The 14,626-nt window shown below is 37.4% G+C and overlaps 1 pseudogene; it reads left to right on the forward strand.

The window, feature by feature from the left end:
- The window catches only part of LOC125809931 (DNA topoisomerase 6 subunit B-like), a 31,766-nt pseudogene extending 17,519 nt beyond the window's left edge, over positions 1-14,247 (forward strand).
- Positions 14,248-14,626: the final 379 nt, after the last annotated feature.

Raw genomic sequence — 14,626 nt, forward strand, 5'->3', positions numbered from 1 at the left:
TCCTAACATGTCGTGGGCTGATTATTTCATTTGTATCTTGACTAGTGTAAACAGGATGAATCGGATAACTTACTGCCTTACTACTTTTTTACATTGTGCCTGCTAGTTGAATATCTCTTGTTCTAATTTCGGGTATGTTTGAAGCATGTCTCTTTGATTGATTTACTTGTATCTTAGTAAAATACGTGTTTATAAGTTAATAAGATCTGAGGCTTTAAATTTACCACTTGGGGTCATCTTACATTCTATTTCGTGTTGGATTTCCAAAATATTTTGTGGTCAAATGTTGTTGTTGGTTGTGTTTCCTTTGTCTTAGTTTGTTCGTTGTTTTGTGGTTTAACATAAAGGGCTTATTTTAACTCAAAGTTAACACCACAAGTAGATCAAATTCTTATTTTCTTAAGGTTTCCAGCTTATTGCTTGTTGTTTAAACGTAAGGATTGGGTGTTTGCTTAGTATTTCAGTTCCAAATATTGATAAATCATTTTGATGGTTCAATTTCTCCTGATTCTCTAATCTTATAATGTTTAGATGTATTCATTGCTTGTCTATTTTGAATCATTCATACTTGTTTGGTTTGAATTCTCGTTGTTGTAATCATAGTTTTCTCCCATCCCGAGTTCCCATTCTTTTGATTCAAAATATGTGAGGTCTTTAAATTATCGATGTTGCTATTTGGTTTGGTTTCATGAAAGTTTAGGCTTAAATGATAATTGAAGTAAGCTTTGGAAGAATAATGAATACATCAACTTTGTTACTTTAGATTCATTTACAGTGCTCAATTTAGTGAGTTATTTATTTTTCTCCTTTAAGGATGCCTCATTTTTATAGAATTTCAAGCTCCCATCCATTACAGTAGCCTATAATTCTTGAAGTCCTTCAAATTCTTTTTCTTGCATTGAAGTACTAATTCTCCTTTTTTAATTTTTGTTTGATGCATGTGAATTTGCCTTGAGTCCACTGGACTCCTCCCACAATCTTAGTAAGTACTCAGGGGTAGTATGCAAGTCAAAAATGGATCCCTTCTATTTGGCTTAAGGTGTATACAATAAGTTCTCTCTCTGCAGCACCCTATAAACCCTGCAATGCACAAATTTGTGCAATACTTCGTGACACTGTAATTCTTTTCCTGAATGCACTGGCTGCCCTATATAATTGACCATGAAGTTTAAGAATTCGTTTTGTTGTTGTTGATACTAGATAAAGTTGAGTAAAGTCTAAGAAATCAGTTCATTGACAAGTACAAAATGCTGAAGGTACAGGGTTAGCGCCATTCAATTGTTCACTTTGTTTAAGAGGGAATAAAAAAATGGCTCTTCGCATAGAAAAACAATCGGTTTAATTTTATTTGCCTTTTTCCGGTGGTGAAATTCATTGTCCCACCACTCGTTTTAGAAATATATATGCCTTCATGCGCCTTTGTTAATCTATAATTCTTGACCCTATAGATTTTCATGATTATGGCATGCATACTGCTGCATCTTGATCTCTATATTGTGCAGAGAAGTTAGGGTGGTTCGTAAAATTCTGGCACATCACAGTGCTCTAACTAAATAATTTCAATATCTTGCAGGAGAATGCACAAAAAATTGCTTAATATTTATCTTTTCCAATCGACGAGTGAAGAATTGCAATTATGTTGGTCTTCCTCCAGGAAGGTCTTTGCACTTTTCTCAGGTATTCAAACAAGTTTTATATTTGAACTAAGGCTCTATAGTTGTCGGTATCCTACCACCATGAAGCTCTCCTTTGAAACTTACTGTATAAATGTTGATCAATTTGCAGGTTATGGATGTAGGATTAGTGCTGAGTTTTCTATTCTTTGGCACTCTTTAAGCATGTTGCTGAGGCTACGAAGTACTTTAGCATTATAGTTAGTTTTGGTTAGCTTCATCTTTTGCTCAATTACTACTTTCTAAGATTGTTTTTTCCTATCAAACTACTTCCTAATGACATTTGCCTTCTCAATCTTTTCTTGATAATAGTAATATCAAACTATTACCATTCTTTTGCCTTGGTATTCTCTTTGATATTTGGTCTGTGAGGACACATTCTCATTTTCAGTTGGGGTGCCTCCTTTGTACTCATTTTGTTGATTGTTTCTGCATACTGTGATTGTGCCATTGTCGGGCGTACTTTTCTTTCCTTGTGATGGATTGTTGTGCCCTTGTCGGGCTTGATGTTGTTGATGTTTCTGTTGATATTGTGTTGGATTGGTCTATTTTAGTTTTTGAATTGTAGTTTGTAGCTTCTTTGTTTATTTTTTTATAATAAGATGTGGATTGACGATGCCTAATGATGGATAGAGAGTGATATCCTTATTAAGGTTAAATCATCAATTGCTTGTAAGTGTTTAATTGGCGTTGATTGTGGCGAAGTTTGAGTAGCCGTTCTCAAATAGATGCATGAGGTTGCCTGATGATGGATTGGTTGACGACTTTCTTAAGGGCAAAATCATCGTCATTTTGGGAAGGTTTTGACTTGGTTGGTACTAAGAGCATAGTCATGCATGTGAATCATGAGCATACCTCTCTGTTTTTAACAGATTGAGCAACGTTATGAATGATTTGTGACAACTTTTACAACTCTTTTTGTGACTTTTGATTCGTTTGCAGTTAAAATGTTAAATGCTACTTGTATTTTGAAAAGGAAGTTAGATTTTGAATCATCTTGATTGATTTGCAGGCCATGTGTGGTAAGTTATTGAATAATGCCTTGTGCTCGCTATTGTCACCTAGAACTGGTCTGGTTGGTCTTGAGTGTTGGTCTTGATTGAGTTTAGTTGGAGAAATGATCTTAGGCTTTCTTTGATGTTCTTGAAGTCCACTTGGCCTAAAAATCCCACCTCTGCACTAAATATATCCTTAGTTGTCCCCTTTGAGCCTAATCCTTTTTATTGGCAACAATATAACAAGCCTTATCCTTTTTGAAAAAGTAACCCTCTTTTGAACCTTTCCCTCCTTAAACTTGAGGTTGTGAAAGTTGAGGCTTTTAGCATAAGTTGGTGGTGTTATGGGAAATTCATTGAAGGGATGCTTACAACATGAGGGCTTGATAGAAAAAAAAAATGAAGATAGAAATTGAGGGTTGGATGGAAAATCTTAAAGAAAGAAAAAGCTTTGAAAAAAATAGAAAGAAAATGAATGAATGAGACTTGAATCCTCCAAAAGTTGAAAATGGTTGTATGTGGGGCATCTAGAGTGGAAATAAGAAAAGAATAATGAAAAATAGTGTGGAATGTGCATGGGTTTGAAAAGTGAGGGTTAGATGGGAAGTCTCAAAGATAGAAAAAGCTTTGAAAAAGAAAAAAAAATGAATAAATGAGACTTGAATCCTCCAAAAGTTGAAAATGGTTGTATGTGGGGCAACTACAGTGGAAATAAGAAAAGAATAATGAAATATAGTGTGGAATGTGCATGGGTTTGAAAATTGGAGAAAGTTGGAAATGATGAGTTGTTGTGTAGTGTTCAAGGAGGGTGTAGTCACTTATACCTAAATGTTATCCTAACCTTTCCTAAGCCTATATTACAAGCTTAACAAAGTCCTTTGAGATTTCTAACCAAATGGAGTTGAGTCAATAATGATTGAAAATATGGACAAGCCTATGGTGTGACATTTGTGTACATGAGATGTTTCTTTGTGAGTGTGAGTGTTGCATCTTTGTTGTCCCATGTCTTGTTTATATGTGTGTGCGGTTTTGGGGACACTTCTTTCATGTGAGGGCATGTAAGCTGAAAAAGTGGTGATTTTGAAAATTCCTAATCGAGTCAAGTGAGTATGTGAAAGTGTTAATGAGTTGAGTCATCTCTTGAGTTTGAGTTGTTGTCACTTAAATGATTCTTGATTTTTAAAAATGTAATGAGAATGAGAGGATTTCTTATGTGAAAAAAGTTTGCACATGTAGACTATTTGTTAGTACCAACCGGAGCCATTACCTTTGTGCTTAATTGAGAAAGGGAAGTTGATTTGTGGTGTGTCTTGAAATACGATTCTCTTGTGTTCGAATGCTACTAAGAGTTTGCTATTTTTATTAGTGACGACCGCTTACTCTGTTAACTTGTTTTGAGGGTGATTTGAGCGTCATAAATTATTTAAGATTTTTGTAAAAAGTTCTAAACATGTTTGTATATATTACTTCCTAGTGATGCAAATCTCCAGCTTCTTTTCACTGTTGTGGAGAATGCACCATCTGAAACAGTTTGATCAAATTGCACTGTTGGTCTTGGAGATCTGGCAGTTCGTTTTCCTAATCTGTTAGAGCCATGGACAGAGCATACGTATGCATGATTAAGAGATTGTTCTTTCTCATCTAATACTGAATGACATAAAGGTTTGGTTGGACTATCAAACATTTATAATTAGGTTTCATGTGTCAGAATTTTTATCATCTTGTTTTGCGTGTATCATTATTAGGTGGAAGTTTATATAAATGAAATGGCCAACTGTTTGGAAGATGAAGATAAAAGAATTTCAAATCTTGCCAAACTTTCTTTCATGAGTTGTCAAGGAAAAGGTAGTATATTTACCCAACTTTTCTTTCATCAGTTCCCTAATAAAGAAGTTCATCTATCTAATCTCTTTCTAGTCTTTCTACTATTAAGCTTCTTTCATCTGTTATTGCGTGTTTTGGTGTGCACGTCACATAATATTGTTGTTTTCCTTTACACTTAATGTTTAGTTCAAACTTTTGCATGTTCCCGTCTTTTGTTAAGTTCCAACTTCTTTTATTTTTTCCTGACCTTCAATTAGGAGGAACAAAGGTATTTTAGACTGGCTCCCCTTGTTTAGTTACTAGGGTATATTTTCCTAAGATTGTCGTAGATCCAAGTGGAAACTTTTGATTATTGTAACTCTGTATTACTACACATGATCCTTTTTCTAAGAAAGTGTTCTTCTGCAGTTTTGTCTTAAACAAAGTATGAAACAGACACGTGGGAAATTTGATCTTTGTGCAAAGATGGTACGTTTAGCAATTGGTCTTGACCTGATCATCTGACGAGTTTGAGTTGTTGTCACTTAAATGATTCTTTGTTTTTAAAAATGTAATGAGAATGATAGGATTTCTTATGTGAAAAAAGTTTGCATGTGGACTATTTGTTACTACCAACTTCATGCTTAATTGAGAAAGGGAAGTTGATTTGTGGTGTGTCCTGAAATAACAGCCTAACGTTACTAAGAGTTGGGTATTTTTATTAAAGACGATCGCTTACTCTGTTAACTTGTTTTGAGGGTGATTTAAGCGTCATAAATTATTTAAGATTTTTGTAAAAAGTTCAAAACATGTGTGTATATTACTTCCTAGTGATGCAAATCTCCAGCTTCTTTTCACTGTTGTGGAGAATGCACCATTTGAAACAGTTCGATCAAATTGCATTGTTGCTCTTGGAGATCTGGCAGTTCGTTTTTCTAATCTGTTAGAGCCATGGACAGAGCATATGTATGCATGATTAAGAGATCGTTCATTCTCATCTACTACTAAATGACATGATTGAAGGTTTGGCTGGACTAATCAAACATTTATACTTAGCTTTCATGTGGAAGAATTTTTATCATCTTGATTTGCGTGTATCATTATTAGGTGGAAGTTTATATAAATGAAATGGCCAACTATTTGGAAGATGAAGATGAAAGAATTTCAAATCTTGCCAAACTTTCTTTCATGAGTTGTCAAAGAAAGGTAGTATATTTACCCAACTTTTCTTTCATCAGTTGCTAATAAAGAAGTTCATCCATCTAATCTCTTTCCAGTCTTTCTACTATTGAGCTTCTTTCATCTGTTATTGCATGTTTCAGTGTGCACATCACATAATACTGTTGTTTTCCTTTACACTTAATGTATAGTGGGAAGTTTTTTGCATGTTCCCGCTTTTTGTTAAGTTCCAACTTCTTTCATTTTTTCTTGACCTTCAATTAGGAATGTTCCTCACATCCATGTTATTGTATTACGCCTTCTTTTCAGGAATGGTCATCACATTTGTGAGAAATATATACGAAAAATATTATTGAATTGTGTATCTAAATAGTTACATTGAGATCCTATTTATAGACACTACATTGGAATCCTTTTCCAACTAGGATTCCTATTCTTATTCATATTCCTATTTCTATTCTAAGTAGGAAATACTTATTTCTATTCTAACACTCCCCCTCAAGCTGGTGCATACAAATCATATGCACCTAGCTTGTTACAGATGTAATTAATACGAGGACATGTGAGGGACTTGGTGAAGATATTTGCAAGCTGATCATTTGACTTCACAAATTTCGTAACAATATCTCCCGAGAGTATCTTTTCTCTGACAAAGTGACAGTCAATCTCAATGTACTTAGTCCTTTCATGAAACACTGGATTTGATGCGATATGAAGAGCCGCTTAATTATCACACACAAGTTCCATCTGATCAACTTTGCCAAATTTTAGTTCTCCCAGCAACTGTTTGATCCAAACTAGCTCACAAGTTGTTGTCGCCATTGCTCGATATTCTGATTCTGCACTAGATCGACCAACCACATTCTGTTTCTTACTCTTCCACGACACCAAATTACCTCCTACTAAAACACAATATTCGGATGTCGAACGTCTGTCAGAGGGTGATCCTGCCCAATCAGCGTCTGTATATCCAATGATATGCTCATGGCCTTGATCCTCAAAGAGTAGTCCTTTACCGGGAGGTGACTTTATATATCGCAGAATACGAACAACTGCTTCCCAATTACTATCACAAGGGGAAGTCATAAACTGACTTACAACACTCACAGGAAAAGAGATGTCAGGTCTAGTCGCTGTGAGATAATTCAACTTTCCAACAAGCCGTTTATACCTTTCAGGATTACTAAGTGGCTCCCCCTGTCCTGGAAGGAGTTTAACATTCGGATCCATAGGAGTGTCAATAGGTCTACATCCCATCATTCCTGTCTCCTCAAGAATGTCTAAGGCATACTTGCGTTGAGAAATAACAATACCTGATCTAGACTGAGCAACCTCAATACCTAGAAAATACTTCAATCTGCCAAGGTCTTTAGTTTGGAAGTGCTTAAAGAGATGTTGCTTCAAATCGGTGATACCATCTTGATCATTACCGGTGATAACAATATCATCAACGTAAACAACCAAATAGATACATCGACTTGGTGCAGAATGCCGATAAAACACAGAGTGATCAGCTCCACTATGAGTCATGCCAAACTCCTGAATTACTGTGCTGAACTTCCCGAACCAAGCTCGAGGAGACTGTTTTAGACCATAGAGTGACCTGCGCAATCGACATACAATGCTACTAGACTCCCCCTGAGCAACAAAACCAGGTGGTTTCTCCATATAGACTTCTTCCTCAAGATCACCATGCAGAAAAGCATTCTTAATGTCCAACTGATGAAGAGACCAATGACAAACGGCAGTCATAGATAGAAAAAGACGAACAGATGCAATTTTAGCCACAGGAGCGAAAGTGTCACTATAATCTAGCCCAAATATCTGAGTATACCCTTTGGCAACAAGGCGAGCCTTAAGTCGATCAACCTAACCGTCTGGACCAATTTTGACTGCATAAACCTAACGACAACCAACAGTAGATTTACCTGTAGGAAGGGAGACAAGCTCCCAAGTACCACTCTTATGTAAAGCAGACATCTCATCAACCATAGCCTGCCTCCATCCAGAATGAGAAAGTGTTTCACCTATAGTCTTAGGAATGGAAATAGAGGACAAAGACGACACAAATGCATAATGGGGTGATGATAGACGATGATAACTTAAGAACGTATAATGTGGGTTAGTATTTCAAGTTGATCGTATACCTTTTTGAAGTGCAAGCGGTTGGCTAGGAGGAGGCAAGTCCGCAGTAGGAGCAGGGTCTGGCGCATGACATGAATCATGTGGGACTAGGGTTGGACGTGGACGGCGATGATAAGTTAGTAGTGGTGACACTACAACTGGAGATGTAGAAGTAACCGTAGATTCCTCAAAGGTTGGCACAGGTAAAACCTGAGGTATGGGTAAGACCATAGAGACATCAGGATGATCAGAAGATGTATAGTAAGGCTGAGACTCAAAAAATGTAACATCAGCGGACATAAGGTATCGATGAAGATCATGTGAATAACAACGATACCCTTTTTGGACTCGAGAGTAGCCAAGAAAGACACATTTGAGGGCACGAGGAGCTAATTTATCTTTTCCTTGGGCTAAGTTATGAACAAAGCATGTGCTCCCAAAGACACAAGGAGGGATAGGATAGAGATGTGACTGAGGAAACAGTATGGAATGTGGAACCTGATTCTGAATAGAAGAAGAGGGCATTCTATTTATCAAATAACAAAACGTAAGAACAGCATCTCCCCAAAAACGCAGTGGAACATTGGATTCAAGGAGAAGAGTACGAGCGGTCTCAATAAGATGCCGATTTTTTCTTTCAGCTACACCGTTTTGTTGAGGGGTGTATGGACAAGTAGTCTGGTGAATAATGCCTTGGTGAGTCATAAACTCCTGAAATTGGGAGGATAAGTATTCTAAGGCATTATCACTACAAAAAGCACGAATAGAAACACCAAACTGATTTTGTATTTCAGCAAAGAAACTTTTGAAAATAGAAAATAACTCAGAACGATCTTTCATTAAGAAAACCCAAGTACATTTTGAATAATCATCAATGAAACTAACAAAATAACGAAATCCTAAGGTGGAACTGACTCTACTAGGACCCCAAACATCAGAATGAACTAATGAAAAAATAGACTCTGAACGACCCTCAGTACTACGAGAAAATGTAGCACGAGTGTGTTTCCCAAGTTGACACGACTCACAATCTAATGTGGATAAACTAGACAAACTAGGCACCATCTTTTGCAGTTTGGATAGACTTGGATGTCCCAAACGTTTGTGAATTAGATCTGGGGAATCTGTAACGTAGCATGCTGCTAAGGAATTTGAAGAGGTAAGATAGTAAAGGCCTTGTGATTCATGTCCTGTTCCAATCATCTGTCCCGTACTGCGGTCCTGCATGAGAAAAAAATCATCGAAAAAAGTTATGCTACAATGTAGGGCTTTCGTCAAACGACTAACAGATGCTAGATTAAAAGGAGAACCAGGGACATAAAGAACAGAGTCTAGGTTGACAGAAGATAGGGGTTTGGCTTTTCCAACCCCTTTTGGTTTTGTTTGGATCCCATTGTCTAAAGTAATAGCTGGAAGAGATTGTGAATAAACAATATCGGATAAAAGTAATTTATTACCAGAGATATGATCAGAAGCCCCAGAGTCCATGACCCATGTTCCAAGAGTACTAGATTGCGACACACAAGCAAAAGAATTACCCGCAACAGAGACATCAGGTTGTGCAACCGAAACTACTTATGGAGACGTTTGCTTATTTGCACGATACTGAAAGAACTCATCATATTATGTCTGAGCAATATGAGCATTATTGGATGGTTGATTAGGTTGAGCACTATATGCTACTGGTGGAGATGTTTGTTTACTTGCGCGATTTCGAAGGAACTCATTATATTCCTTTAGAACAATAGGATCATAACTGGGTGGTGGACCATGCAAAATATAACATATATCACGAGTGTGTCCAGGCTTATGACAATGACTACACTTGGATCGAGGTTTCCCAAAATGCCCTCCCCCTCGCCGATTCTCCATAGATTGATATGTACGCTTTTCAAAGGTTTGAGATGCGAGAATAGATGAGTCAACAGTGGGTGATGAAACTACCTTATGACTGGGAGGTGCCGCAAGACGAAGGAGACAAGAGAATAATTCATCGATTGTAGGAACTGTAGGGCTAGCTAAAATCTGATCACGTACAGAATCATGATCAGGAGAAAGTCCAGCAAGAGTAAGAACTAGAACCAATGCTTGTCTGTGTTCTTGTTGTTTTTCCACATTCGTAGTAACTGGCATCAATGTGTCAAATTCCTCCATGACTGTCTTTACCTGTCCCAAGTAAGTAGACATATCAGATTCTTGTTTCTTTAAGTTGGTCAATCGAGATATCACATCATAGAATTGAGATTTGTCATTAGTGTATAAAGTACGAGCCTTTTCCCAAACTGTATAACACGTTTGGAATGGGCGAAACAAGGGCATCAACTTGGAATCAATAGAACGCCATAGGAGACTACATAATTGAGCATCTACTTTCTCCCATTGTGCTTTGGCTTTTGCATCTTCCTCACTAGTCTTTGCCTTTACATCTACCACGTAAGCCTTGTTCATTAAGTGATCTTGGACACCTTGACCCTTGCACCACAGCTCAACCGAAGAAGCCCAAGATAAATAGTTTGAACTTTCCAATAAAAGTTCTGAAGTGATTATAGGGCTAGAACTTCCAATCCCCATATTTTTAGAACCAAAAAATTCACACCCAAAAGACATTATGCTAAATTTGTCTTGGAAACAATGAAAAAAAACTTGATTATTGAGATCTGATTGTCGAAAAATTCAAACCTCGAAGAAAAGTCATCGGAAACTGCCTGGAAATAGCCGAAACCCTAATTTCGGCGATCGGATCTGGTCAAAAACAGTATGGGCCTGGTCCAAATGGCTGGACGACCCCAACTGTCAAAAAAAATTCTCAAAAATATGATCAGAAAAGCCCTCACGCGCCGGCGCGTGAGCCAAATCTCGCCGGAAACTACCACCTCCGATCGGCGCGTGAGAGCGCGTGGGGTGATGTTTTCCGATGGTTTTGGCTTGGGTTTGGTCGCAGGGGCTTTCCGAGCCTCGTGGTGGTGTTGTCTTGAACAAAGTATGAAACAGACACGTGGGAAATTTGATCTTTGTGCAAAGATGGTACGTTGATCAATTGGTCTTGACCTGATCATCTGACGTTCTTCTGATTCTACTTTTTGAGTCTTAGTTATTTGTGTTAGATTCCATGTCTTCTTGTTGTTCTCTATTATAGGGAGGTGGTTGCCAGGGTGGTGGATTATGTCTTTGGTGTTAGAATGCTTCTTCCAGTGATTTTGCCTGTAGTTCTTCTTTCCATTTTACTTGTTCTCATCCAGACCTCAATGGATGTCAGCATGTACCATAATTTAAGAATTTATCCTTTTCTCTCATTTCTATAGGCATTAATTTGGTCCAAGATGAGTACAGGACTTCCCATTGAGATTAAATTTTCCATGAACAGTGAAAATTATACCTCATTATGTAGGCTGGATATTACAAGTATGAGATGACTTAGAAATAGAAAGTTATATTTAAGAATGCATGGTAACATAGGATTATATTGTTTTTGTTTTCCAAGGTATATTACTGTATTACGCCTTCTTTTCAGGAATGTTCCTCACATTCATATACATGAAAAATGGGAAAACGAAGACCAGTGGCATGGTGCTGAAATCCAGATTGTCGTTGAAAGGAACTGGACAACGTACCTAGTATGTAGTTCTTGAATAGTTGTGACAGAAGTTCTCATAAGTTTCACCTCATTCATGCGTTGAAAGCAAACTTAGTCAAATTATTCACCTTCTATATTTCTGAAAACTGATCTTTTCTTTTTGTGTTTACAGTCCAAAGTCAATGCATTATATGCGACAAATGGCTGTCATCACGCCCTATGCCCAATTCCTTTTCCAATTCATATCAGATTCTCCTGAGTACTTTCTCTATCTCCCCTCCGCCCCTTCACCCCTCTCCCATCTCTTCTCCCCTTTGCCTACCTACAAGCACGTCCACAATTTTGAGTTCGTAAAATATGTGTTGCATTTTTTGGTTTCACTCTAGTTTTGAATTGATTGTAGGAAAAATGTGCTTATAAGGTTCACCAGAAGAACAGACATAATGCCTTCAGTTCCTCTTGAGACCAAGCACTATCCATCTGATGTGGACATACTTCTTATCAAATGGCTTATAACGGAAACATCAAAACATACTCTTTTGCAGTTTTCCTTCAGCACGAATTTGTAAGCATTGGGAAGTCTCATGCAGAACGTTTAATCGGTGAGAACTTGAAACTGATTGCATTCATCTGTATGAGATTCCTTGATAAAATAAAATTAGTTGGCTGTATGGCTTATTGACCATTGAAAATAGTTTATCTATTGCTTGCATTCTATTCGGCCACTATTAGAAGACAGTTTGTTATAGTGGTTACTTACTGCTCAGTGCTCACCAACTCAATGCAGTTGGAAAAGATATAAAATTGTCATAATGATAGTAGAAAAGGTGGAGTTTTTTTTTTTATTGAACTGGTTACTTGTAGAGTAGGTGGATGTTTTTAAGGTCACACATTGTTCCCATTAGCCAACAAAAGAGAATCAACCACATTGAAGGGAATGTTGAAGGCATTAATCAACAATGATACACTAAATGCGCTGTTGATGGGAACCTCTCTTCATAGCTAGTTTAGTGTTGTTTTTTGTTTTGCTTCTGCAGTGAAGAGATTGGCAGAAGTAAATTTAATCCCATGATTGGTCTGGGTGACCATGAACGTAGAGATGAAGCCCTATATGATGATTTTGAGACAGCAAAAGCTCGTGAGGTGTGTAAGCAGTGATTTACTCTCACTTAGATGGCATTGTGATTGATATTTTATGCTCACTGTTTGACATTTAGCAAATTTCATTAGTGAAATATTTTTCTAGCAAATTTCATTAGATGGCAATGTGATTTTTCTAACTACTGTGTCTAGAAAAGACTTTCCAAGGAAGCTCGGGTTCAAGCAAAGAATGTTACTCTTGGGAAGAAAGTAAAAGACCCTGCAACTACAAAGGCAGCCAAGGGTAGGGAGGCATTATATTATAGGGTGACATGCAAGGTATGATCTGTTTCTCTTTGTTCTTCTATATGCTGATTCTGCTCTAAGTATGCAAGACAAGAAAAGTACATTGTTGAATTAAATCAATTTGGCAAGTTAGTGGAAGATTTCCGTAAAACACTTTAATTATTGTACTTTGTTTCTAGTATAGGATAATGGAAGAGGAATGCCACATGATGATATCCCGAATATGTTTGTACGAGGTTTGATGTGCTTGCCATTTCCAGTTAATTTACAAGTGGAAACTTTTGCATGTTCCAGCTTTTTGTTATGTTCCAACTTCTTTCATTTTTTCTTGACCTGCAATTAGGAGAAACAAAGGTGTTTTAGACTCTTGATACATTCGTTTCAACTTTCATCTCTATTATTTGTTTACTTATTATATTTTTTTATTATTTTTGTTTGTTTTTTATATTTTAATTTATTATAAACTTTAATTATGGATCCCGTTAAAAAAAGTAGTGGTAAAAAATCAATTTATGGAAAAAAATGTGCTACTAGTAGAGGTGGGGGAGGACTTAGTTCTCATTGCAACCTAGATTTAAAACTAATACCAACAATTATACCCATGTTGATTAAAGTTTTTTTTTTGTTTCACGTCCCACTATTTTAGAATTTAGTTCTGAATATTAAGTAGACTATGAGACCTTAAATAGATGGTTTGCTAATTTTGAGGAAGAGTTGGAGGCAGAAGTAGAAATAGAAAACCAAGACTTAGATGACACCCCTATTAGTATGGCCACAAAATTACCGCAATAAAATGATCTCCCTCTATAACCACTGTTTGGCTTTACTAGAAATTGACCTCTAGGGGAGAACAGTCGGTCATGTATTTCTTGCTACGAATTACGGATAAAATGGGGAAATTAAAGAGAAGAAATAAAGATAGATAGATAGATAGATAGATAGATAGACAGACACAAAAAGAGTACATAGGAAGCAACCAAAAGGTATATTAAACCTTAAGACCTTAATTCGTAAATCCTACAAGAAGCACCTAACTCTTACGAAGACCTCGAGGGAATTGAATTCACCTCGCAACCCGCATTTCTAAGCAATAGTCAACCCAAGCTTGTACCAAGCTCTCAACACTCATACAAGAATTTCAAATTATCAATATTCAAGCTAGTCTACCTAAAAGAGAACCCAAACTAGCTATTTAAAGTTTCAGGCATTTGTTACATAAGAGGCCCAAAAAGGATAAAGGGTGAGCTGGGTCGTGCTCGCCTAAGGGACACTCGGAGTTGGTGAGTCGCCAATTGGTTCGGCGAGATGACCCCTCCCTTGAAGCCTTCTAGAACATTTGGCGAGTCGCCGAATGGCTCCTGCTCGCCTAAAGTGGCAGTTTCGTTAACTATTTTCCCTTCTCTTCACCAAGCGATCTTTAAGGCATGGAACCCCTTCTTTGCCTTCAACACGTGCTCAAGGACCTCTAACTTCATGGACATCCTTTGAAGGTCTCGAGCTTGGCTTCGAGTGAACGGCCTTGGTGCAATCCGAATTGCATCATTCTCTCCTTCTTGAAAAGAATTTGTCCTCAAATTCGACGGATCATCATCATCAAGAGTTGAAAATGGAGAAAGATTGCAAACATTGAAGTTGTTGTGAACTTGATACTCGGGAGGAAGGTCAATTTTGTATGCATTGTCATTGAGTCTTTCAAGCACTTGAAAGGGACCTGATCACCTCTTGGCATCAACTTTGTCTTCCGATAAGTGGGAAATCGCTCCTTGCGAAAATGCACCCACACCCACTCACCCAATTCTAGCACGATCCTCTTGCGACCCTTGTTCGCCTTTTTGGGTACCTCTTGGTTCTTTTGTCCCATCTAAGGGGGTTAGGGGATTAAAACCATACAC

The sequence above is a fragment of the Solanum verrucosum genome, unplaced genomic scaffold, assembly GCF_900185275.1.
Source record: "Solanum verrucosum unplaced genomic scaffold, falcon-dt-bn FXZP01000257.1, whole genome shotgun sequence".
NCBI lineage: Eukaryota > Viridiplantae > Streptophyta > Magnoliopsida > Solanales > Solanaceae > Solanum > Solanum verrucosum.